Source organism: Geospiza fortis, unplaced genomic scaffold, assembly GCF_000277835.1.
Source record: "Geospiza fortis unplaced genomic scaffold, GeoFor_1.0 scaffold275, whole genome shotgun sequence".
In the NCBI taxonomy this organism is placed as follows: Eukaryota; Metazoa; Chordata; class Aves; order Passeriformes; family Thraupidae; genus Geospiza; species Geospiza fortis.
The window spans coordinates 5,102,608-5,127,181 of NW_005054341.1; the positions used below are offsets into that span (position 1 = coordinate 5,102,608).

At 49.3% G+C, this 24,574-nt stretch overlaps 1 long non-coding RNA gene across 2 annotated transcripts in view; it reads right to left on the bottom strand.

Annotated features, from left to right (window-relative positions):
- Window positions 1–24,556, bottom strand: part of LOC115948030 — a 66,360-nt gene extending 41,804 nt beyond the window's left edge. For both annotated transcript variants that reach the window (XR_004081888.1, XR_004081889.1), the window contains exons 1-2: window positions 24,504–24,556; window positions 23,317–23,425 (exon numbers count right to left, since the gene is read on the bottom strand). This is a non-coding gene — a long non-coding RNA (uncharacterized LOC115948030). The remainder of the gene's footprint in view (window positions 1–23,316; window positions 23,426–24,503) is intronic.
- Window positions 24,557–24,574: the final 18 nt, after the last annotated feature.

The following is a 24,574-nucleotide window of genomic DNA, read 5'->3' on the forward strand; positions in this document are numbered from 1 at the left end:
GGAATGCCCGGGCAGGGGGACGTGCTGTGGGGCTGCTGCCCTCCTCAGCGAGCGTGTCAGGAACCCTTTTCCAAGGACAATCTGTGAATTCATTGTCCACCCAATGCAGCTCGGCTCTTGGGCTGCCCATGTCACAGCCGCCCTTTGCAGGGCACCGGGGGGAAGCCGTGGGCAGCTTTACCAGACACACTTGGCTTCCTTCAGAGAGACTTTTTTAGCTAATTGACCCTCCTCCTCCTTATTTGCTTTCAGGATCTTAAAATCTTCCCCCTCTCAGCATCAGGGGAGCATCTTTTCCTCTCCTTGCCCACACTCCAAATTCCTGAGCAGGTAAACACACATTCATTCCAGCCTGTCAGCAGGCAAGGAAAGCTAATTAAAGTATTTGTAGCACTGCTGGATAGTATTGCAATCCTCTGCAACTGGATCAGAAAGCTGTCTGGCCAAAAATAAGCTTCATTTGAATTTACTGTATTTTTATTGTATGCAGTTTACCCCTTTACCACTACTCCCCATAACATCTCTATCACAAAAATGTCCCCACTCCATGGAAATCTCTTCTCCCAGACCTTCCTGAAGGGCTGTGTGTCCACACAAACCTGACCTCCTGGTGAAGGCTGTTTTCTCCCAAGTGCCCTAAAAACTGTGCTAACAATGGGGGTGAACAGGCAGGCTGGGGAAGCTGCAGCAGAGGACAAGCCACCCCAGTGTGAGTCGGAGGAATAGATGGGTGACAGTCACCTCGTGCTTTGCACTTCACCTGTCACCTGCCCATGCTTTTCCCTCTGGGAGACGTGGCTGCACCGAGTCACTCCAAGTTCCACCCCTGAACCAAAAGTTAATCCAAGTTTGAGAACAAAAGCAGTGCTGTTTGTCCTTGCACACCAAGGACTATGACTATTGAAAGGGTTCCTCACTACACTGTCCCTGCTTTAATCTCCTCCTCTCCTCTGCTCCCTGCCTCCCTCCCGCCACTCCAGAATGCTTGGCCAGACCAGCGGGATGCTCTGGGTGAGCCCTGCTGGGGAGCCCACGGCCCCTTCAGCTCCCTAACAAGATCATCACCTCCTGCCAGAGAAGAAACTCCCACCAAAAATAATTCTGATATCCAAACCCCGTTACGAACTGCTCTTTGACACAAACAGCCTCAGCAGCTCCAGCAGATCCGAGCGCTGCTGTGGGTCAGACTCCAAGCACCTTTCTGGAACTCAGGTTTCCCTTTCCACAGAATTTATTGCGTTCATCTGCCATCAGAATACGGCAAAACCCACAAACAGCCATTTTTAAGACACCCAGAGCATTTCAGGAGCCGGGGCAGCGATGTCACACACATTAACAGCTGGTGACAGCCCAGCGCTGTCACATTAGTCAGCGCTGCAGCAGACAAGCATTATTTGCCCATCAGCCTTGAAAGCTATCGCCACGACCTGGGAAAGAGACAGAGACAGGGAACACATGGCTTGGATGGAGTCACACAGAGCATCGTTATCGAAGTGAAAAACAGCTCGTTTTCTAAAGCTGTTGGCGGCGGAATTCTAGGTTATCCAGGTTATCTCCCGGCCCGCACAAGGAAATCTTGGTGTGGCCATTATCTGAGAGCAAATTGGTTCTGTAGTTTGCAAAATTAATAATATTTAGCCTGCTAGTTTCCGTAGTAACCAGCCTGCCATCCCTCCCTGCCTGCCCGTGGCAAGGTCTCTGAAGCATTTCACATAGTACTTATCCATTTTCTTGCTCTCACCTCGCTCTCACCTTTACTTTCAGCGCAGAACGCAACACAATCCACCGCCACTAAAGACTAGGCTGAGAGTCAGATTAAAATTATCCCTGTTTGCCCTGACCTCTTTTCTCTGCAGGTGAGAGTGTCCCCATTCAGCAGCTAAATGAAGCAGAAATGATGGAGTGTTTGTTTTCCCTGACTTTTCCTCAGCTTGCCAGTAAATTTACAGCCACGAATATGAAGTGTTAATTTAATGTTCCCACTGAGCATCTCATTGTCAACAAAGGCTTCAAACCCTACGAGAGGAAAAGGTTAGCTCATGCAGAAAATGACCCTTATGGCTTGATTGCCTTCTGGTCCAGACTCGCTGCGAGCAGAAAGCGGAGGGCTTTGACTCGCAGCTTAATGCATTTGATGGCGATAAATGGGAGCTCTCTGCTCGGCGCAGGGACGGAATCACCTGTAATGCTCACTTATTTGTCTGCACAGACAATCTCCACAGCCCCAAAGGGAAGTGGTCTCATTGGGCCCCCCATCCCCTCCTCCCCCGCCAAACTAATTTGACAGAACCGAAAAGTTAAACCCTTCATTATCCCCCAACTTCAGCGGAAGGGGCTTGCTGGCTGCAGATTACAACAGGACAAATTAGCGGTGGCGTGAAGCATGAAATTGCTTTCTTCACTTGGCGCTTCAAAACTTTAAGGCCTCGGCTCTGGTGACGTGCAGGGAAAAAAAAAGTTCTTCCAGGGAGGAGAAGGAATGAAAGAAGGAAGAAAGGAAGGAGAAAAGGAGAAGGAAGGAAAGAGGAAAGAGGAAAGAGGAAAGAGGAAAGAGGAAAGAGGAAAGAGGAAAGAGGAAAGAGGAAGGGAGGGAAGGGAAGGGAAGGGAAGGGAAGGGAAGGGAAGGGAAGGGAAGGGAAGGGAAGGAAAGGGAAGGAAAGGGAAGGGAAGGGAAAGGAAAGGAAAGGAAAGGAAAGGAAAGGAAAGGAAAGGAAAGGAAAGGAAAGGAAAGGAAAGGAAAGGAAAGGAAAGGAAAGGAAAGGAAAGGAAAGGAAAGGAAAGGAAAGGAAAGGAAAGGAAAGGAAAGGAAAGGAAAGGAAAGGAAAGGAAAGGAAAGGAAAGGAAAGGAAAGGAAAGGAAAGGAAAGGAAAAGAAAGGAAAAGAAAGGAAAGGAAAAGAAAGGAAAAGAAAGGAAAAGAAAGGAAAGGAAAGGAAATCAAAAGCCTCTGTGGGCTTTTTGTGGCAGAATTATACATGCAGAAAGCTTCACTACCAGCACCTTTAGTTACTTTGCCTGGAAAAAGGAGCTTAATACTCACTGTAAGTAACATTTACAGAACTAACTTGTGAACCAGTTGGAGCACGAGCAAGAGCCACCACAATGTTTGTGCTACACTAACCCTGCTTGGGATCTTTAGGAGAAAAAAGAAACCCCGATGGTGGTGTGGAACAGGACACAACAATTCAAAATAGACTCAAATACCAGAATTTATTTTCCTTACAGCTAAAACTAAATCTGGAAGCAAGACAGAGATTATGACACATGCTAATGCACACATGGTGGGACTATTCACTGGGAAATCAAGCAAAACCCTCTATTAGCAGCCAAAATGTAAAAAAAAAAAAGATAAACATCCCAACCCCAGCCAGAAGCTATTGACTCAAAATCCACAAAAATGCCTTTCCACAAGCTTTTCTGAAAGCCCAGTACCAGAGAGGATTCATTTGGGTGAAACCCTTTTTTGCACTGCTGGCATTTGGACTTCCAAAGCCTATCTGGAGTCAGAGGTATAGGTAGAAGAAAATGTCACTAACTGGCCCAGCAGTTTGCAGCCCATCCCTCAGTGCTTCCCAAGGCAGACAGGGATTTCAGAGGTCACAGCTGAAGCACTGGCATTTCATCAAGGACCTAAATTACACAAACGAGTCTCTAACTCACCCGGCTGCCTGTGCACCTGCTGGGAAGCAGCCCCTCACATCCCACATGAACACACCACTGAAATCCCAGCCCCAGGGAAGCCAGGGAACAGGGGAGGACGATGGGGCTCACAGGGACACAGAAGCATTCACAGAGTAACAGCGGGAATTGAATTCCACAAGTGCCGGTTTAACTGCGTTTCCTTCAGCAAGGAGCAGGCATGGGTGTCCCTGAGAGGAGCAGGAGTGTTTGCAGAAACACAGCTGCTCCCAGGCCCCAATGTTTTATTCAGTGTGTGCCCAGCCACGGCAGGCTGGAGCTCCATGGGCTGCTCCCAGCCACGCCGCCTTTGGGAGCCATTTGCCGGTCACATTGTCAGTTAACAGGAGTCATTTTGAAAGCAGCAATTCAGTCTCTACAGTCCTTTCCTAACAGCATTTTCAGCCTGCAATTTGGATGATAGGAAAATTACAACCCTGCTGCACTATATTATGTGATATAAATGTTATTGCAATTAAGCCGATGAGGAGAAACCCCAGAAAACAAATATGTGTCGTCGCTGCTTTCTCTGCGTTCTCTCCCCAGAAGCCGAGCAGTTATGGAAGGGCAGTGCAGGGGAAGAAGTGTTTCCATGAGCTGGAGGGGCTGCAGGAGCATGGGAGCAGCACAAAGCCCCGGGGACACACTGGGATTTCAGCCAACAAGTGATTTCCCTATGGCACACACGAGGGAGAACTGCTCTGAGGAACAAGGAATGGCCAAAAGCAGTCCAGGCATCCAGGCATCCTTCTGGTGATGGAATAGGACACATCAGGGCACTCTGGAGGGGATTTCCCACCAGCTATGCAGAGATCTTAATTCCTCATCTCCTCAGCACCCACCCACAGTCTCCTTCTCCCAGCCCAAGCTCCAGAGGCCTCTGGAGCATTTTGATGTAACTGGAGGACATCACCCAGGTAGCACGGCATCACGTCCCTGTGCAGAGCAGGAAAATGGCATTACAGGATAGATGTGCTGTGGGTGAGCCAGCCCCAGCCCCAGGGTCACCTACAGGCAGTGCTCAGGGACAAAGCCTGTCCTAGACGCCCAGCCAGCTCTGCAAAAAGCTGGCACCTTCTCCCCAAAGCCTCAGCTGGGCGCTGAGCAAATGTTTACTGACAGGAGCACCAGCCATAGTAAATGACTTTGATTTCACTGTTTCTGAAGAGGGAAAAAAAATAAAGCAAAAAAGGAGTCCTAGCACTCATCATTTACTCCAAGGTGCTGTAACCAGGTAGAAACTTGTCTTTTATATGCTGAACTGTGTCCATGAAAACACATTATCTTTAAGTGGGCACTGGAGGAACCACACTCAACATTGACTTCTTCATGCCATCGCTAACACTGGATACTTCAATCATTTGAAGGTTTAAGTGGAGATTAGCAGAGACCTTGCCTGCATCTCTCTCTGGCAGTTCAGCATGTTTTGGGCATGCTCTGCAGCAGCAAAGTCCCTGAAAGGCAAAGCCCTGCAATCTGCAGAACAAGGTCTCTGTCACAAAATCAGAGCCTGGAGAGGCACGTGCCAGATCCTGCTGCTCAGGTGGCTCCCAAAAGGTGCCCAGCTCTTCCCCACTTGGCTGCAGACCCCAAGCCTGGCCAGCACCTCAGCAGAAATCTTGTTTCCTCAGCAGTGGATGAGCTCAAACGCTTTGAGAAATATCCCAAGCAATTCTGCCAGGCAAGAAGCCTGAGAAGCAAGACAGTTATTTCTTCCTTTTTCTTCGTTTTTTTGGGCTGCCAGGCCTGGACACAGGAAGATTCCAGAAAATGGCAGTGGCATGTGGCTTCTTTGAACATCAGGAAGCTGTGGAAAGCACTGGTTCCCATTATTTTGGGTGGAAGGTCTCCAGTCCTCCAGCAGACAGAGCAGCCCCTTGCTGGCAGGGAAGCCGGGGTGCCCGGAGCAGGGCACAGAGCTCAAGCCCTGCTAGCTGGATGCTCCCCAGCCCTGTGGAAACCCTCCTGGTCCTGCCCCTGCCCTGGCAGCAAGGGGACTGGCAGCCACACGTCCCTAATGGCCGGCTGGGATGTGCTGCCACGTCCGGCTGATTAGCTGTGGGTGATCCGAAATGTCAAACCATTATGTGCGACAGCCACCGCCACCGGCGCACAACGCCCTCCTAATCATGGCCTTGCTGGCTGTAAGTGGGAAAGGTGATGCTTAAAACACAGAGAGGAAATCAGCCTGAATTACTGAAACAAACCAGCAAACCCCTTTGTTCCCGTCAGCCTTTCCTAGGCTGGCGGAGGGCTCGTGTCCTCGCAAGGCGATTTGCAATATTCTAACTAAGATTAAGGGCATGAAAAGCCTCCTGTCCCAGCCCTGCACCCAGGTACCTGCACACCTGCCCTGCTATGGGTCCATAACTCTGCTCTGTGAGCGCTCCCATCCCCATCCAGGGGATGGATCCACCTGCAGCCCATGGAATAAACAGCCCCTGGTGCAGGGCAGGACAGGGGCAATCAGCTCCTCCTCACACCACTTGCTTCCAAACACAGCTCCTGTCCACATGTGCTCTCACTCCAGCACTCTGGAACAGGCAGCCTGAAAACACTCCTGGCCAAAACCAGACCCAAACGATGCTGCATTCAGCTACCGTCATGCTTGATACTTATGATTTCTTGGGAAAATGTTAATTTGAAACATTTCTATACTCCACGCCGGTGCCACAGCAGGGAATAATCGCCCCATTTCAAGCTCAGAGCAAGGCTCAGATATAGGGAAAAATTAAACAAGGATAAGAGCAAGAAACCATTAAATGTCAAAAATATTTTACTGCCAGTTCAACAACAAAGTCTGGAGGAGATAAGTCTGTGTGTGTACTAATGTTATATAAAAAAGTGATTATTCAGCCCTGGGAACAGAGCTATTGATTCCAGTAACAAAGGGCACTATATACACTACAGTGGGTTTGCTCTTTTTAGCCTGGGAAAATTGATTTTCTTAAACTTTCCCTTGAACCTGCAGTAGGGTTTAATCTGAACCTAAAGGAGCCTTTTAAGAACTCCCATAAATTAAAATTATATCTCTTCATTTGGCACATTTTGGGTTCCTGCTGTTCCGCCAGAACCACGAGAAACGCTGGAGAAAGAGGTGGGCGGAAGTGATAAGGGCATTTTGTGACAGCTTCCCTGCACACGTTTGTTTCCACACACTAGAAATAACAAGTAAACATTGAGATGTTTGTTTCCATACATTAGGAACAACATGCAAACATTGAAAGTGACAATGGGTGAAGGTGTGAGCACTCCACACCCATCTCTGTGACCACGGGTGAAAGTGTGACCCCTCACACCCATCTCTGTGACCATGGGTGAAGGTGTGAGCACCTCACATCCATCTCTGTGACCATGGGTGAAGCTGTGACCCCTCACACCCCATCTCTGTGACCATGGGTGAGGGTGTGACCCCTCAACCCCATCTCTGTGACCATGGGTGAAGCTGTGACCCCTCACACCCCATCTCTGTGACCATGGGTGAAGGTGTGAGCACCTCACATCCATCTCTGCGACCATGGGTGAAGTTGTGATCCCTCACACCCATCTCCATGACCATGGGTGAAGCTGTGAGCACCCCACATACCCCCTCTCTGTGTCACTGGGTCCATGGAGATGTGACCCCTCCCAGAGCCCCTCTCTGTGTCCCTGGGCCCCGTGGAGGTGTCCCCCTGCCAGGTCACAGCATGCCCTGCCCCACACCCGTGGTGTGCCCTGTTTACAGCTCCCGCACACCGCCTCCTTTGTGGCCCCACTGAAAACCCGCAGTGTGCAGCACACCACTGTACATTTACGCTCTTGTTTTCCCCCCAGTGAGGCAGTAAATGACCTTTTATTCAAACAACAATTCCTAAAACAAAACCAAAAGCCAGCCCCTGGTCAGATGTGCGCGCGGCGAGGCAGGGTTTGTTATTTAAGCGGCAGCCAGACTGTGTGCTATGCAAACAAACCCCACGCTCTGTTCTCCCAACCTCCTGCTGACTTTGCAACTAATTTTGTTAGCGAGGAGAACACACTGAGCCTGACATCAATGCAGCAAAGAGCCCCGAGACGTTTGTTCATAACTTTGTAACAAACATTGATCAATCGATTTTTTGCCCGCGTGGGGAGGGGAAAGCCCACAAACAAAACAAAACACATATGGGGAGATTTTTTTTAATGGCACAAAGGGCAATTAGGAACCCAACCTTCCAGTGAAATGAGATTCCTTACAGTCCTCTGTGCTTTTAAGTCTTCCCCTTATGCTCAATGGAAGCAAAATCTACTGCCAAGCCTACAAAGGAGGAAAAAAATCAGCTGCAACCAAGAGATGTTTGGTGGGCCTGGCACAGCATTTCTGAACGCGACACAACAAAGACAGGTGAAGGCTCCTGACAAAGTGAAGGACACCCTATCCCACGTGCACAGTCTTTTGCACCGTGTATCAGATCAATGCAGAACCAGCAAGACAGAGAAAACACTAATTAGCTATCCAAAATAACTGAGTGCTGTGTAAACAGCGCAACATGAGCGTGTTTACCCAAACCCACTCCTCCAGCTGTGCACCACAGCAGCACAGAGGGACCCTGGGGCTCCTCACCTGGCCAGGCAGGACAGGTGGCACGAGGATCCGTGGTGGCACAGCTGATCCAGCCTGCCTGCCCTGTGGTGTCTGGAGCAAGCTGCTCCTGAGCAGCCTCCCAGCCACTGGCACTGTGGCTCTGCTCAAAGGCAGCTCCCGGGCACGTCTGATCACAGATCTAGGCAAAACTTGACCTGAGCATGTTTCAGCCAAGTCCAGACCTCAGCCTGGATATTTCATCACCCTAAGCAGGTGCCCGGGATCTTGCCTGCCCTTTTCCCAAGGTGTTCCTCTCAGCACTGCGGGGTCAGCAGCCTCCCACCCCTCTCCTGCACAGCGGGACTGTCCGACAGCCCTGGGATGTTGCAAACCCACCTGGAATGGAAACTCCCACAGGAGGGACGCTGAGCCTGGAAAACCAAACAGCTCGGACACTGCAGGACCCAGGGAAAACACCCCCGGCATGTAAGAGGCCAGGGCTGCCAGACACAGCTCCAGGGAAAACAGCATTTTGATTTCAGATACAACAGCAGCCAGCGGAGAAGAAAAATGAAGGACAACTTCCAAAGTCTACTCTTGCAGCCTAACTAACAGCTCACGACAATACTTCCTTGGCAAGCAGCTGTGACCTTATTTTTCCTTTGGAAACAGCCCTGAGGTTTCACTGACACAGACGATCACCTGCTCATTAGCAGGTCCCTGAGCAGGGAAATGCCACGGGGTGATTCCAGCACTGCCAGGCTGCTCCCGGGGAAGGAAGGTGGCTGCCCGGTGTGTCCCTCCTACGGCCGGTGACATTTAGCAGGTCCCTGGGAGCTGCTGAGCCACAGAGCCCCCGGCTGTCAATCTCCCACTCTGCATCCCTGGGGGCTGTAATCACAGCAGCACCTGCCCCTCTGCCTGCCTGGTTCCACACAAACCACTGAGACCCTCTGCTCCAAGTCCATCCCTGCAGCCACTCTGCCTGGAACTGCCCGAGAGCAGGCAGTGCCACTGGGCAGGGAGAGCAGGGTTTTAAAGCTGCCCCTGATAAAATGAGTTCTCCTAATAGTTCTGAGCACTTTTACACTTATAAATACTTACAATTTTTATAAAACAGCACAGCCTAAAAGATTTCTGGTGGTGGCTGACAAGAGAAAACGAATATTTTCCATAGATGGACCAGATGAGCACTTGGGTCCTGCTGTGCTCGCAGGCTCAGGGGCTCAGCCCCAGTGCAGGAGCCTCTCTCTTGGGACTTCTGCTGCTCACAGTGACCCTGAGATATGTTAGAAAGTCTCTTTTTCCAGCCTGGCAGTCGAAGAAGGAGTCAAAACTCTTCAGTTCTCGGTCTCAAGGTTGTTTATTGTTTCTTATTTATAAAATTCTTTCTCGGGCCTGCCGAGGTTCATTCAGCAGGTCAGACACAGGCACTCTGCCTGCCCCAGAGGCAGTGTTATCTTTTCATACTAAAAACTACATGTACATCATTTACCATAACTTCCCAATACCTATCACCTACGTTAGACAGTGAGTTTCTACCTTAAACCAATCCAAAAGTGCCAGCATCACAGCAGAAGATGGAGGCCAAGAAGAAGAAGAAGAAGGAAAAAGGCTGGACACACCCAGATTCTTCCATCTTGCCTCCTGAATCCCCATTCTAAAAACCCCAAAAAATCTATTTTTCATCTCGTGACAAACTAACTATTATTCTACTTAAACTTTCATGGCTTGCAGATCCTCATATAAGGTTGGTAATTTTTTGCCATGGGTCATAATCCAAGTCACAGGTGTCTTGTGCTCTGTGCCAAGGTCTCTGAACCCCCTGGCAGGGGGATGTCCTGAATTCCGACACCTCTCCCCACAGGCTGCTGTGGATCACCCAGGCTGAGGAGCCAGTCAGGGGAGCACAGAGCACCACCATCCATCCTGGCTGAGGGTTTTGGAGCCCTGTCCCCTGCGTGCCCTGCTCGGGACAGAGGTGGCACAGGGACAGACATCGGCCCAGCCGGCGCTGCGGCCGCACAAGCTGCGCTCTGCCCGGCCGCTATTTACTCACAGCTACAGATGTTGGCACAACAAAGAGCTACAGACAGACGGACAAAACAGCAGCAGTGTTGGGGCGCAGACACTGCGGGCTCTATTCTTCAGGGAAGCGCCTCTGGCTTCCCCACCCAGCCCTGCGATTCCTTTGGGAATCATCTGGGCTGGTGAAGCTCGCTTTCCTGTCTTGGGACAAAGCTGGTGGGAGAGAACATCAGCCCTGCTGTTTGTCCCTGTGCTGAACAGAACCCTTATCAACCCACAGAAAAAGCAATTGTTTCAAATCAAGGGGCTGGAAGCTTGGGGATGCACTGGCAGCGTGCAGCTTCTGCTCGTCCCTCTGAGGCGCCACACAAGGAAAATCCTGGCTTTGCACTCTTAGAGAGCCAAAATTAAAGGGATGACTTGTTCCACAGGGGAAAAAAACCCTCACAAGGTGGTGTGTCTCTAAATACTTTTTGGGACACACCACCTTGCATTTGAAAGCATCGCAACTACACAAAAAAACGTTCAAACAGCAAAATGAAAACAATCTGAAAAACACAAGAGAGTGGCCAGAGGGGCAGAAGGTGGCAGAGCTGGGTGTGGGAGATGTGCCAGCGAGGCTGTGCAGCACTGCCCAAACTCCGCACAGACCGTGCTCAGCGCTGCTCTCCTCCCGGCCAAGGCGTGCTGGGATGTCCTGAGAGCCCCGTGACAGTGACACAGCCCTGACCCCCTCTCCGAGTCCATCTGGGAAAGCCACAGCCCCACACCAAGCAGGTCCAGGCACTGCTGCGCTCACGGGCTGGCTGTGGGGACATGGCGCGTGAGGGGACACGGCCTGCAAGGCCTCGGATTCCTCAAGCACCCTGCAAGCTGGGGAAGGGATTATTCAAGTTTTTAAACAGTTGCTTTTTTTAAGCTTCTGGTGTGAAGCAAAGTTCAGATCCTTCACAACTGGTAGGAAAAGATATTATTGCCTGGAACCATGCCCAGAAAAACTCAAAGCTGAGCTTCCTCCTGCCTGTGCTGGCTGCCAGCTCGCAGCGCTCCACCATGATGCCATCTGGTGCCCACAGGCAGAACAGCCAGAGAGCTTCTCCTGGGCAGATCTGGGAGATGTTCAGGGGGGAATCAACAGTGCCCAGGCAATAACTCACAGCATTTGTCCTGCTGGAAGATTAACACCGCCCTTGCACTGCAGCAGTGTGTCTGAATGGCTCAGGCTGGGCTGCAAGGAGAACATGGGGTAACAGTCACTGCCAATTTTGCTGCTGCCTCCCCTGGATGGGGATTTGCAGTGTGGCAATGCAGATATCCATCCCTGCTGCTGGAGAGCTGCCCTGGCACAGCATGCAGCCCCAGAGCAGCTGCCCACCCCACAGCCACACACCAGCGGTCCTGAAGGGGCTGTAAAGAGCCCTTCTGAAGGGCAATTAAATGAGTTGACTTCATAAAGAAAAGCAGGGAGCCAAGTATCCTCCTTCCCTCAGAGAAATGAGACTGATTATGAGGTAGGTGGGCTTTGGAGGAGCTGAGAGCAGCGGCTTTGTGCGGGGTGTTCCTCAGGCTGAGGCTGGTGGCCAGCAGACCTTGTGCCAGGACAGCGGCCACAGGAGAGCTCCTCTGACTGGCCCTGTCAACCCCCAGGGTCCCCCCAGGACCCCAGCACCTCACAGATCCCTCCCTTGTACTGGGTGCTGCAGCAGGCACAGCTGGGGAGACACCAGTCCTGGGAGAACCCAGAATTCCCTTAAATTTAGCCCATTTTGCCATCTCCAAAGCAACACAACACGAAATAAACTCTGCACCCTTTTGGAGATCTTGAAGGATGCTGTTTCCAAGCATCTCTGGGGATCATCAAGATCTTGATTTACACTGGATCTGCCACTTGATTTACACTGGATAAAAGCAGTTTGTCCCCATCACCAGTATATTATTGCTTGGACAGCACACTGGTAGGTCCTGCTGTACCCCAGAAATGCACTCCTTCCTTCACCACACTCTGCAAACATTCCCCACCACAGGCCAGGGAAAGTGGAGGAGAGGAGTGGCTGGGTCAGAAGCTGGAGAGCTCCATAAACACCAGCAGTGCTGGATGCACAGAAACCAAAACAGATCCCCAGGGAGGAAAGGGGAAACACCAGGCGAGATGTTTTCCAAACAATCCACAGGGAGCATCCGAGCCTGAAACAAACACAAACTTACTGAGTATATCCACCAGCACAAAACAATGCAGGAGGAGGAGATGTTCAGCCCTACAGCTTTTTTAATGAGTCCTGGGAAAACAAATGTACATTTTTTTACATGGAAAAGGTGTTTGAAATCCTGCCACAGCTCCTGTGGGAGGCCAAGTGTCCATCCAGCCGCATTTCAGGGCTGAGTGATCCCTGAGAAGTGCCAGCTTTATTTCCTGGCGCACATTGCCACCTCGTGGCTTTCCTCCGACTTCCAGAAGAGGCTGCACGAGTCAGAGCTGCACATGGGAAGTTTTCTGGAAATATTTCCATTTGTTCCATCACAACCTGCAGATGCAGAATGACCAGGCTCTGGAATATCACTGGTTATGGTTATAGAGCTCAGCCTTGGCAGCTTTAATTCCTTACCAATATTTTCCCCAGTTCCAGTTTGTACTGTCTGACATTATGGTAGGAGATAGAATCAGGCAAGTAAAGAATTTCACACAGAAAAATTATAAATAATTAATTAAACCCCCTCAGCAACTGCATCTTCTGCATTTCTCCTGTTCCTCTGCTAATTCCTGGGGAAGTTAAACAGGTATGTTAGCTGCATAATTATTTGTTTGCAGAGGAGGTTGACACTGGTTTACAGAGTACAGACAACCATGTAATTCCTCTGTAGCTACATGGTAATTATTGCACTATTATGGAGTAATTAAACATGCAAATAAGCATTAAACCAAGGGGTCTGTATGGTTGCTGCCAACAACTGCAAGACAGAAAATCAATAGTAAATCAAATTATAGTGTACTACAGCAGTACCAGCTATAGCAAGCATCATCATCTTTTACACTGCAAGCCATTTCTGTAGCTTTTCTGGCTGCACAAGTGCCCGGCCTAATGACCCAGGAGAGATCTAATTTTGCAAGTTCTCTCTGTGGGTTAATCATTTTGCCATCCCATTATGCCTTTACTTTTCCTGAGGATGGGAACAAATCCATCACTGATCCTGAGACTGGTACAAACCCTCCAGAGAAGAGTTCTCCAGAGCTCTGTGACACATGAGCCTGGCTTTGCCCCAGTTGGTTTCTTTAAGAGATAAATCTGAATATGAACACACCCCTGTCCAGCTGTGAGCTCGCTGCCCTAAACACAAAGTTCTTTGCTGCATCTCAAAACCAAAATGCTCACAACATCCCTCAAGCCTGAGCTACAACGAGACCTCAGACCGTGTGCAGGGGTAGGACCTGACAAACTCAAATCTCATTTTTGCCCAGAGATTCTCCTCCTGCCTTTTTTACTTTTGTGAATATTTGACCACAACCTACCCCTTAAATTTAGGGGAGTGAAAGAGAGATCACAACACACACTGGGACAGAGAAGCTTCCCCAAGTAAACCAGTTGTATTTTTACTCCAAGTTTGCACCCAAGCCCGTGAGCCAAGCAGGCTCAGAAGGACCTACACCTTTAACATCCTTTCCTAGGGATCTCTGCCCTGTCATGCTTACTGAAAGGGATATCTGCCCCAAAATAGCTGCTCCCTCCATTTAGTCAGCAACTTCCACTGCAGAAGCATCTCTGCTATGCCCTGGCTGTGGGCATTGACGTGGCTCTTGCACCAGTCCAAAATGCACAAAACCAGACTTGGGGCAAGCTGGCACGAGCTGTGGCCACTGCATTTTCTGGAACTACCTGACACATGTGCCATGCTTTTCCAGCCCTGGCTCTTAACATGTGACAAAGACAAATAAATACCATAAACCATTTACACCTAGGGCCAAAATACTGCAGTTTCCATCTGCTTTTGTCCCCTCCAGTGGGCTCTTTGAAGAGCTCAATCCCACACCTGCTGCAGTGCAGGGGAAGCTCTGCCTCCATCCCAGGGGAAGCTGGATCAGGGCCCGATGTAAAGGCAGGAATTAATGAAAGCCATTTCCCTTGCACGTGTCTGCAATGAGCTGTTCCTCACAGCAGTTGCCCCTCCTGATGCTGTGCTGCCATTGCCAAGGCACAGGCACTCGGTTAAACCTTGTTCAGGAGCCCTAGCACAATTTTAGATATTTATACACATTCATTCCCAGTGACCAGCTGAAAGAGACACGTTTATTTTGACCACTTTGAGATGCATACCAAGGCTCTTCTGACCCTTGGTTTCCTTACTCTGTTTCCAAACACAGAAATCCTGCATGGTTTAAAAGCAGCCTCTTGCTACCTTTAATGCAGATATTTGTTAAGGCAGCAACCACAATCACAGCCACTGTTACCCTTCCCCTGCTCTGCCCCCTCACTTAGCAACCAGTCTGAGTGCTGCCAGAATTATTCTTGGCCTGCCACGGAAACTATTTCTGTCCCCTGAATTTCATTTCCTAGCAGAGTTTAATTTATATTTTGATGCTTTCTGGTTGTCATGAAAACCCTCCTTCCCCTGCTAATGACAAGGAACTCTGCAGCCTCCTCCTTCCACTCTGAAGATCCCAGCTTCTACCTCCATCCCTGGGGCTGCACCCACAGCTTGCTGAGGATCACTCACTTGTCAGCATGCGTGCCAAAAATAACATCTTTTGGATTTCATCCATTGGTATCTCACAGGAGACTTCTCAGGAGAAAGGAGTTTTCCTGCCTCTACGCTGAGGACAAACCCATGCAGCTGGAGCTCCCTGCAGAGGGAGCAGGCTCTCCATCCCATCACAGCCAGGGATGGGAGTGGAAATCCCTCCTTTCAGACGAGCACATGGCATCTGTCACCAAACTTACCTGCAGTCCCTTGCCAGCTCCATCAGGGTACCTTGCTCTCTGTGTGGGAACTAAACAGAGTTCTTGACTCGGGCTCCAGGTTTCCTCACTCAGCACCACTGGCACTCCTGCAGAAGGGAAATAACTTTCCCACACCGCTAAACTTTTCTAGAATATTGGCCAAGTGGTGCTGGAAACAAGAGCTTTGGGCTGGAAACAAGAGCTTTGGGCCAAGGGACTTGGAGGGGATCAGACCATTGCATTTCTTCTCCCAGGGTGTCCTGCTCCAGCACATGCTGGTTTTTGTGGATACCCACAAGAAAGGAGGGAGCTGCTGAAGGCAGGCAGGGGGTATTTTACCTCTCACACCCCAGCACAGAACCCCTGAGTCAGAGCAGTACTGCAGGGACCTCCCTCACCCTGCAGACACCCACGAGCTCCACCTGTATCCTGCTCTCCACAGCTCATGGTGGGTCACTCCCAGGAGAAGACCAGGCCTTGCTGGTGGCATCACCAGTGATGCCAAGCAGGTGCCAAAGGGATTTAAACCTTTCCAGCTGCCCAGAAGAAGGAAACACCTCTGTAATGTGAGCCCAGCACACGCCATGCACGAGCACTTGCAGCCAGCAGCACCAGGGTGTCACAGACATATTTTTATTAAAAATCTTTCTTTAAGATTTTTCTTTCTAAGAAGCTGAGAGGTCTCAGAAACAAAGTGTAAACAATGGTTATCTGCTGCTGTGAAATGCAACAAGTAGATCTGTGATTAGTCTCATGTAGATGTTTAGAATTAGTGACCAGTCACAGCAGAGCTAGCTCGCTCTCTGTTCAAGCCACAGACCTTTGTTTTCACTCTTTTCCATTCTATTCTTAGCTTAGCTAGCCTTCTGAGATGAAACTTTTTCTTCTATTCTTTTTAGTATAGTTTTGATGTAATATATATCATAAAATAATAAATCAAGCCTTCTGAACATAGAATCAACATTCTCGTCTCTTCCCTCGCCTGAAAACCCCTGTGACCACCATCACACCACGGTACACAGGCACGTGGCAGGACCTGTTTTTACCAGGTCTTACCTGGTTTTTACACCAAAGCAGCTCCTCCACAGGCTCCTGAGGACCTGCTCCCAGCACCCCAGGCTTCTCCACTGCTCCTTTGTGCCTTAGGGCCCTCCAGAGCACACCAAGCCCAGCCCTGGGGTTTGCCCCTCTGCCTCCTCTCCAGGTAATCAGGAATGCTGGCAAAGGCAGGGCAGAGCAGGGGGAGCTTCAGCCTCTTCCCCTCGAACACAGCTTCCCCTAGCAGCTGGGCAGTGCATGAGAATAATTTGTCAAACAGTGAACTGGAACTGTGGATAAGAATCATGCTTTTTGTACAGAAAATTGAAAATGAAATAGTGCCTAGAACTGCAGCTATTACACGGCACATTATCTTGGAGGGCTTTGGTGTAATTTAGATAAAACACCATATCTCTGATTTCAGAAATGTCAACATCATTCTAAATGTACATGTGTTTTTCCATCCTTTTCCTCAGAACTCAGAACTCCACGAGCCCCTCTCTCTCCTGTTCTCTCCATTTTCTTTTTAAATTGGCAAATGAGTATTCCATCTTTCAAAATTTCAGGTACATTGTTATATGTGGGGAAAGTGCATGTTCAGAGATGGCCCTGAATGGCTCCATTATGGATCTCATCAGCTGAGACACGCTTTCTGAAATAAAATCCATGCATTTGGATGAAACAGAAAAAATTAATACCAGAACAAGGATGAACCGTTTCACTTCCCTCCTGTGCCCCTCATACTCATGTTGCACTTCATCCCTTAATGCTCTGCACCTTTTCTTCAAACCTCCTTCAAAGAGGAAAACACACGAACTGCAACACAGAAAATTCCATTCAAGCATACAAATCCCCGTTTTTTTGGTGGCCCAGGTTATCTGCAGAGGCTGTGCAGGCTCCATCCTTGGACATATTCCAAAAGCCAACCACGCACAGTCCTGAGCTTCCTGCTCTGGGTGCCCCTACCTGAGCTGATCCCAGAGGCACCTGCTGGCACCACCCACTCTGTGGGCTCCTGTTTCATTGTAAATTCATTGGAAAATGTGCACAACCAACATGAATTTTATCTGCTTCTTGCCATCTCCAACCTCCGATCAGGTTTCAAGAGTGTCCTACACTCTCCTGCTAATTGTCCTCCAATGGCTTCACAGTGTTCTCCTGGGAGAGGGGGAAACAGGGCTGGCACAAAAAGCCACAGGGATGTGCCTCCTGCAAATGCCAGACAGCCAAGAAGGAGGAAGAGGAAGGGAGGGTCAGGCAAGGGGGCTTTGCTGCTGCGGCTGCTGCACTTCCAGCACCACCAGCTTTGGCTCTGCTTGCCTTTACCCAAATCAGCAGCTGGGCAAAAGGAACAGGGTTTTCCCCCCAGCACATTTACATTCTCATTTAATTCTCAGCAATCCCTCCTCTCCCGACCTGGGAGCTGGAGCAGGCTCCAGGAAATCCCCATAGTTGTGGCAGAGTTATCCTGGTTAAAATGCCCTGGGAGTGGATAAAGGGGCAGATCCCCAGCCCGTGGCTGTTTGCAGTGACACCTGAGTACCCCGAGCACTCGTGGCTGTCCACCACTCCCAACAGTGCACGACAGGAATAAATAAATAAAGGCGTTTCTAATTAGATTAAGGCTGATCAAAAATACATAATGAATTTCCATTCTTCTCTTTTACAAAGACAAACACTTTGTGAGATGAGTGCATTGCCATCTAAGCCTCCAGCTTAGCCTTCAGCAACTCCTTACACTAAGCCTTGCCCCTTCCAAAGTGCCATGGACAGTGCTGGGCACCTTCACCCACTGCTCCTGCACACACACACACATGGAATCCACCCAGGGAATGTTTACAGGGATGCAAGTCTGCAGCTTCAATTTACAAGTTCATTAACAGTGCCCCCGCAAAGATCAGTTTTGGTTTTTTTTTTTCAGTTGGAGCCCTAATTAGCAATGAATTCTCATTATTTTTCATTGAAATCCCAAAGCAGCTTTGGCACATTCCCTTTGTTCTCTTGAAAACGGGGAAGTGGAGAAGCCCAAGGAAGATAAAGACCCAGCTGATGATATACTGGGGGGTGGTGTTTTCTCCTTGAGCCATTCTTCCACTCTAATACACTTTGCAGCAATTTTCCTTACTATTTAAGATTTGAAGAAATATCTATTTCCATACAGAAGCACTAACACCACTGTTGGCTGCTCCCCCTACCCTTCCAAGAAGGATGTGTCCCAAGTATGAGGTACAGAAGGATGTGTCCCTGGGATAAGGTGCACCCTGTGACAAGGTTGGCTCTTCATTCTATGCTCAGACAAAGCCTCCATCGATGTCCAGAGGCATTTTCCAAGTGTGGGGGGCACGAATCCAAACCGTGGCCATGAGAAAAAGCCTGAGAAACAGGCAAGCACCCCCTGACTGCAGTGCAGCAGCAGCTCTGACAGGGAGATGTTAATCAGGGGCAGAGCTCTGCCAAAGCTTTCATTAGCCCTGATGAGGTCAGGGCCTGGAGCAGGCAGCTGGCACTGCCACTGTCCCCTGGCAGCTCCAAGAAGCAGCTCAGGCTCAGGCAGAGGTGGCTCTGAAGGTGGTGGGCTCTCAGAGGCTGCCTGAGCAATCCCCTCACTCTCATTCATTCCTCCAGAGATGTAAATGCAAAGTATCAAGCAATTATAAATCCATTTTTTCCTTGGGTTTGGGTCCTTTCGTGGCCCAAGCGCTTTGGAAGGGCCACAGCAGGAAAACAACCAGTCCCAGTAAATGTGATCTCTCCTTTTTAGCGCAGCTAATAAGGAAATAATGGAACACAGACATCAATTTTCCCAACAGAAGAGCAGTGCAGCACCTGAGGCATCTCTCCCTCATCCAACCTGCACTGCATCCACTCCTGGAGTCGTGTGGCAGCACAGGGACATCAGGCAGGGCACTGAGGAGCACAGCAAGAAATGGGTGCCCTGTGCCCACCCTGGTGACAAGCAGAACTCAGGAAAGGAGCTGGGCTGTTGGACTGTGCTGGTGTCTGCTCCAAATCCAGAGATGTTTTGGGCTCTTGGCAAATTCTGATTGTTTTTTGCCAGGGGGGTGGATAATCATCACATTGTTTCCACAGTCGTCCTACAAATTATTTTGATAATAAGGGACCTCCTGTGACATTAAGTACATTTTAATTACAACATTGTCGGTAATGCATATATCTAATTGCAAATAATTATTTTATCACATTTTGTCTGTAGGCCTGTTAGATGCATCAGATATTATCTTCTGACTCAGTGGTACAGGTTAATTAAAATTTCTCTTTTAATACTGTTTCAAAGCCAACCACATAATTTCATCTGAACACCAGCTGTGTCAGTAAAAAATTATTTTTTGTTAGTTTTTGTCATGCTTGTCCATGGAGGAAAACCCGAGCTGTTTCTGCAGGCTGTAATTACTGCACTGCTTTCTGCAGTCGTTCATTTGCAAAGGAAAAAAAGAAGGAAAAATGTGTGGAACACCAGTGGCCAGTGGTTGCTTTGTGTGTTACTGGTTCATTTTGAAGGATTTTTTTTTGTTCTCCTTCTCATGTACAAAAAAGCATTTGAGATCTTCTCTTCAGAAGGAGAACTGAAGATACCACACGGCCTGGTTTGTCAGGATAAACTGCACTCGGGGCTAAGACAATCAGAGTGGTCACTCTGGGTGTTTACAAAGCCCAGCTTAAGGGTGATCCCAGTCAGAGTGGTCACTCTGGGTGTTTACAAAGCCCAGCTTAAGGGTGATCCCAGTCAGAGTGGTCACTCTGGGTGCCAACAAAGCCCAGCTTAAGGGTGATCCCACTCAGCCGCTTCCTCCCTCATTCATTTTTCCTCTGAGTGATAAGAGCCAACACAAGATGAGAGAAAAATGAAAGTACGAACATAACGTTCAGTCAAAGCAAAAAAAAAAAAGACTTTAGGTTAAATACAGCGCAATATAAATCCAAGAAAGCCGAGGAGGGGACAAGAGGACAACAAAAACTCTTTTTGCAGGTGGCAGGACCTTTCCTCTGTAACTTGCAGGAACAAGTGGCCCTTATTTCCCCCTCTGAGCATCATTTGCTAGGACCAGAGGTGTTTCTGCAAGCCTGCCCATCAGCCCCTCAGAGCTGTTTCAGACCCCACACACTGAGCCCATGTGCTCAGAGCCAGCCCCAGGGACAGGGCCGGCAGGGACAGGGTTAACAGCGTCCCCAAAGGAGGGGACCGGGCTCTGCCTCACCCGGCCAGAGGTGAACGCTGCCAGGAGGAAATTGCTGCTGCAGCTCCACCGAGATCACAAGTGACCTTTCCTCTTGGAGAGGGGTGAAGTAAACAACACTTATCTGGGATTTAATGCGCTCGAGACAAGCAGCACTTTATCTCTGCTCCACACCACAAGGAGCAGGGAGGCACAGGGATGGTTTTCCTGTTTTTACCACATAAGCCATCTCTTAGGCCAGCCCTCAGGTTGAGCTGAAACGTTTCCTCGTGGAAAGATCTCTCTTGGGGCAGTAGGTTACGGGCTTGCACAACGTGCCACAAACTTCTTGGTGCAGTTCAGCCTTTGGCAAAGGCACTCTGAGCTCTCCTTGGTGGGTTGATATTTTTACTCCATGAAATTTTCACTTCCTCCAGACCTTTAGGAAGGTATCAGGGGACATGCAATCCCTGCTCTTTCTATTTCGGAATTTTTTCCATCAGTGGACATAAATCCTTCCCTTTCCCCCTCTGCACAGTTGGAGATTCTGGCAGAAGGAAATCTGACAGGGTTTTTTGACAGCGGATTTCTCCTGTCTATCATTTTTACCATAAGAATGACATCTGACTGCCTCATATGCTGCAATGGGTGGAAATTTTCCACCAGGATTTCCCTAAATAAACCTCCACAGGCCAAGGGACAGTGAGAACTCCTTTGGGTGCCAAATGAGAAGGGCTGGAGGAGACCCTCAGTGAGGGTTAAATGGATGAGACACCTTTGCCTCCATAAACTCCAAACCTTTGCAGAAGTTGACCCACGGAAAGCAGATCGCAGGATCCAGACTTAGAAGAAATCATTTAGCAGAAATCCAGCACTTTCTGCGTGGTTTGAGGCTGAAGCAGAGCTTTGCAGGAGCAGGGGACCATGCCTGCATGCCCTACAGGAACACTGTTAGGAAAATAACCCCTCAAACCCAGAGCCCACTGGAAAAGTCTTTTCCACAGGCTTAGTCATACCAGGGCAGAGAGGGCAGGGCCTCATTTCCTTATGCAGCACGCTGGCACAGCACCAAAGCTCTGCCAAGCCCCTGCACCCGAGCCAGGAAGCATCCAGGGAGCTGATTCCAATGCAGGGACAAGCCGCTCAGGCACCTTAACGGATGTGTTGGACCAAGGATATGCAAGAGGACACAAAACCAACTTTCAAAACGCAATCTGAAGCATTTGGTTTGAAGGACAGAAAGCCAGCAGTGGCATTCCACGCTAAGGAAACCATTACCTCACCTGTAGGTTGTCTCCTGTGTTTGCTTTTCCCTTACCTTTTCTCTGGGCTCAGTATAAAGTGTTACACTGACACAAGCGAGCGGAGAAGTTCCGTAATTTAATCTCTGCCATTAAAATTTCAGGCTCCACGGGAAAAGAAACCCTGCCTGTTCATCAGGTCCAGCGAAATTCAGGTGGCAGCCGGTGTCACATTTCCACAAACTCCACAAACTCTGCAGCACCAGGCTGCTTCCAGCAGGGGAGGGAGGAAGGAAGGGCATGAGCCGTGCAGTTCAGGGAGAGCGTGCTGGCCCGCAGTGCAAACTCATATTAATAATTCAGGCCGCTCTATTTTGGACTGGGAATGTGCTGCCCCTCACCTGTACTGCTCAAGGCAATGCCTGAAATAGAAACTCCAGCAGGAGCAGCCCAGAGGGCAGTGCCAGCAGCCTTTGCAAGGTCAGCCCTTCCCCTGGTCAGTGAGCCTTGGCTGAGCTGTGACAGCCCAGAGCTCTCCCCCAGACTGATGGATACTGGTCTGCCCTCCTGTGAGCCCAGCCAGGAGGCATGAGGAGGATTTTCCCAAGGAATACTGAACCCCTGCTCAGCGCTGCCATGCCTGTGCTGGCATTGTCACCTCCATCAGGACACCACACAGTGCTGGGGCCTTTAACAGCTCAGCTCTGCCACAAGTGATCCCTGCTCTGCTGCCTGAAGTGACTGCTTTTTATAGATTTTACCTCAGATCCTGAAAGCTGAATGACCAAATCTCTTTCAGGAAATTATTCTACCTCAAGCGCTGGCTTTCGGAAATGCATCACCTGACTTTCTGGGAAATTGCAAATGTTGCATTGTCAGAAAACACAAGTCACAGGGCTTCACAAGTGGTTCTCCTGCACAGGCTGAAGTCACTGCTGCAGGTTTTACTGGCATTCTATGGTTTGTGCTGTCCTTAGCCAGCTCCTAAGTGAGTAATTTGAAAAGTTGTATTTGATGTGGCTGAGCTCAAAGGGAGAGCAAGGACTGTCCCAGAGCACTGTCATTCCAGGCATGGCATCTCTGCTCCCTGGAGCTTTTCACAGGCAGAATTTCTGGCACACCTCAAACCAGTGAGTGCCTAAAGCTATGCAGTTTGGTGCTGAGCACCACAACGATGCCCTGCTTATCACACAAGTTATCAGACATCAGAAGCACCACAATCCCTGAATCTGCAATGGCTCCTTTCTTAACAAAGCAGAACATGAAAAAACGTGGAACAACCAGAAACTGACAGAAGAGACAAACTGAAAGCTGTTAGTTTTGTAAATCAATTAAAATAAAAGGGAAGGGAAAAAATAAACAAGAATAGGCCAAGACTTTAGCCATGTGCCTCCTCAGCCAACTGCAGAAATTGATTTGTGCCAATGGAAGGGGAGAGCCAGAACAGCCCAATTCACTCTCCTCAGGAAGCTGCTGAAATCACACCACATGACCCAAAAATTGAGACAATTGCTGGAGAATGAGAACTGCTCCAGAAGGAGATGGTGTGTCATGGTGTGATGGGAAGGGTATGAATAGGAATTACCTGTGATGGGAAGGGTGTGCAATAGCAATTACTCCCAATGATGGGAAGGGTGTGCTACAGGAATTATTCCCAATGATGGGAAGGGTGTGAAATAGGAATTACCTGGGATGGGAAGGGTGTGCAACAGGAATCACTGTAAGCCTGAGCCCAGCTCCAAGGCAAGGGACGATGTGACAGCAGTGAATTTTCTGACTCCAAGCATTCAGCCTTTCTGTATAAGAAATGGGATTAATCAGTTTTTTCATTTTCAACGCTGTGCATCATCACTACCCATCTTCCTGACTCCAGCAAGTGATTCCTCACTTCTTACCACAGGGTTTGGTGGCACAGCCAGCCCTTGCTCTGCCCCTTCCAGAACCCAGCTGTGCTGCAGAGGGGCAGAGCTGTGCCATGCTCCAAAGCAGGGCAAGCACTGCCTGCAGCCCCTTCCTTCCTTATTTATGTATTTATTTGTCCAGTGCAACTTCCAAGCAGAGCCTTTCCCTGCTCCTGCATGCACAGGAGGAGCTGGGACTGCCCTGTCCCCATGCAGTGGGATGTGTTTAGGGCTTGTTGACCTGTTGCTCCAGTGACCTCAGGCCTGGGCAGCAGAAATGATTGCTAAGAGGGCTCAGAGGAAGTGAGATTTCTGCTTCTAACAAGAGTAATTCCTGTGATATTTTATTTTCTATACCAATTAATGGCTGAAAAAACAACTTATGTGTAAATTGATTTTTAAGCCATTTTGTTAAAAACTAACAAGCATATACGCAAGCCACTTCCCTGAAACCCCTTGTTTTCTTTTTTTAGGACCACAGCCTGCTTTGAAACTTACTAGAATTTACTTTTTAGCCCAGGAATTTTACTGGGAGCATCTGCTGGCTTCTGCGTCTGAGATGGATTGTGCTTTTGTTGTGTAACTACGAGCCTGCTCTTTTACCTTCCCTGGGTGTAAAGAGAGGGAAGAAATGAATACAGAAATGAATAATATGTCTTTACACAGCATATGTGCAAAGACATATTATTTATATACTTATATATTTGTATACTTACAGTGCAAGTGACTATTCAAAACCTGAGTGTTTTCCAATGGAGATCCGCACTGAATATCGGGGAGAATTTTTTCCCTGTAAGGATGGGGTGGCACAGGATGCCCCAGGATCCCTGGAAGTGCCCAAGGCCAGGATGGACGGGGTTTGGAGCACCCTGGGATAGTGGATGCAGTCCCTGCCCATGGCACTGGAAGGTCTTTAAGCTCCTTCCCACCCAAACCTGTGGTTCAGCGATTCCATGGCAAATCCAGAGCCTACCTAGGAGCCAGCTCCATTCCAGCTGCCCTGCCCGGGGCAGCCCCGCGGCTCTCCCGGGATGCTCCGCTGCG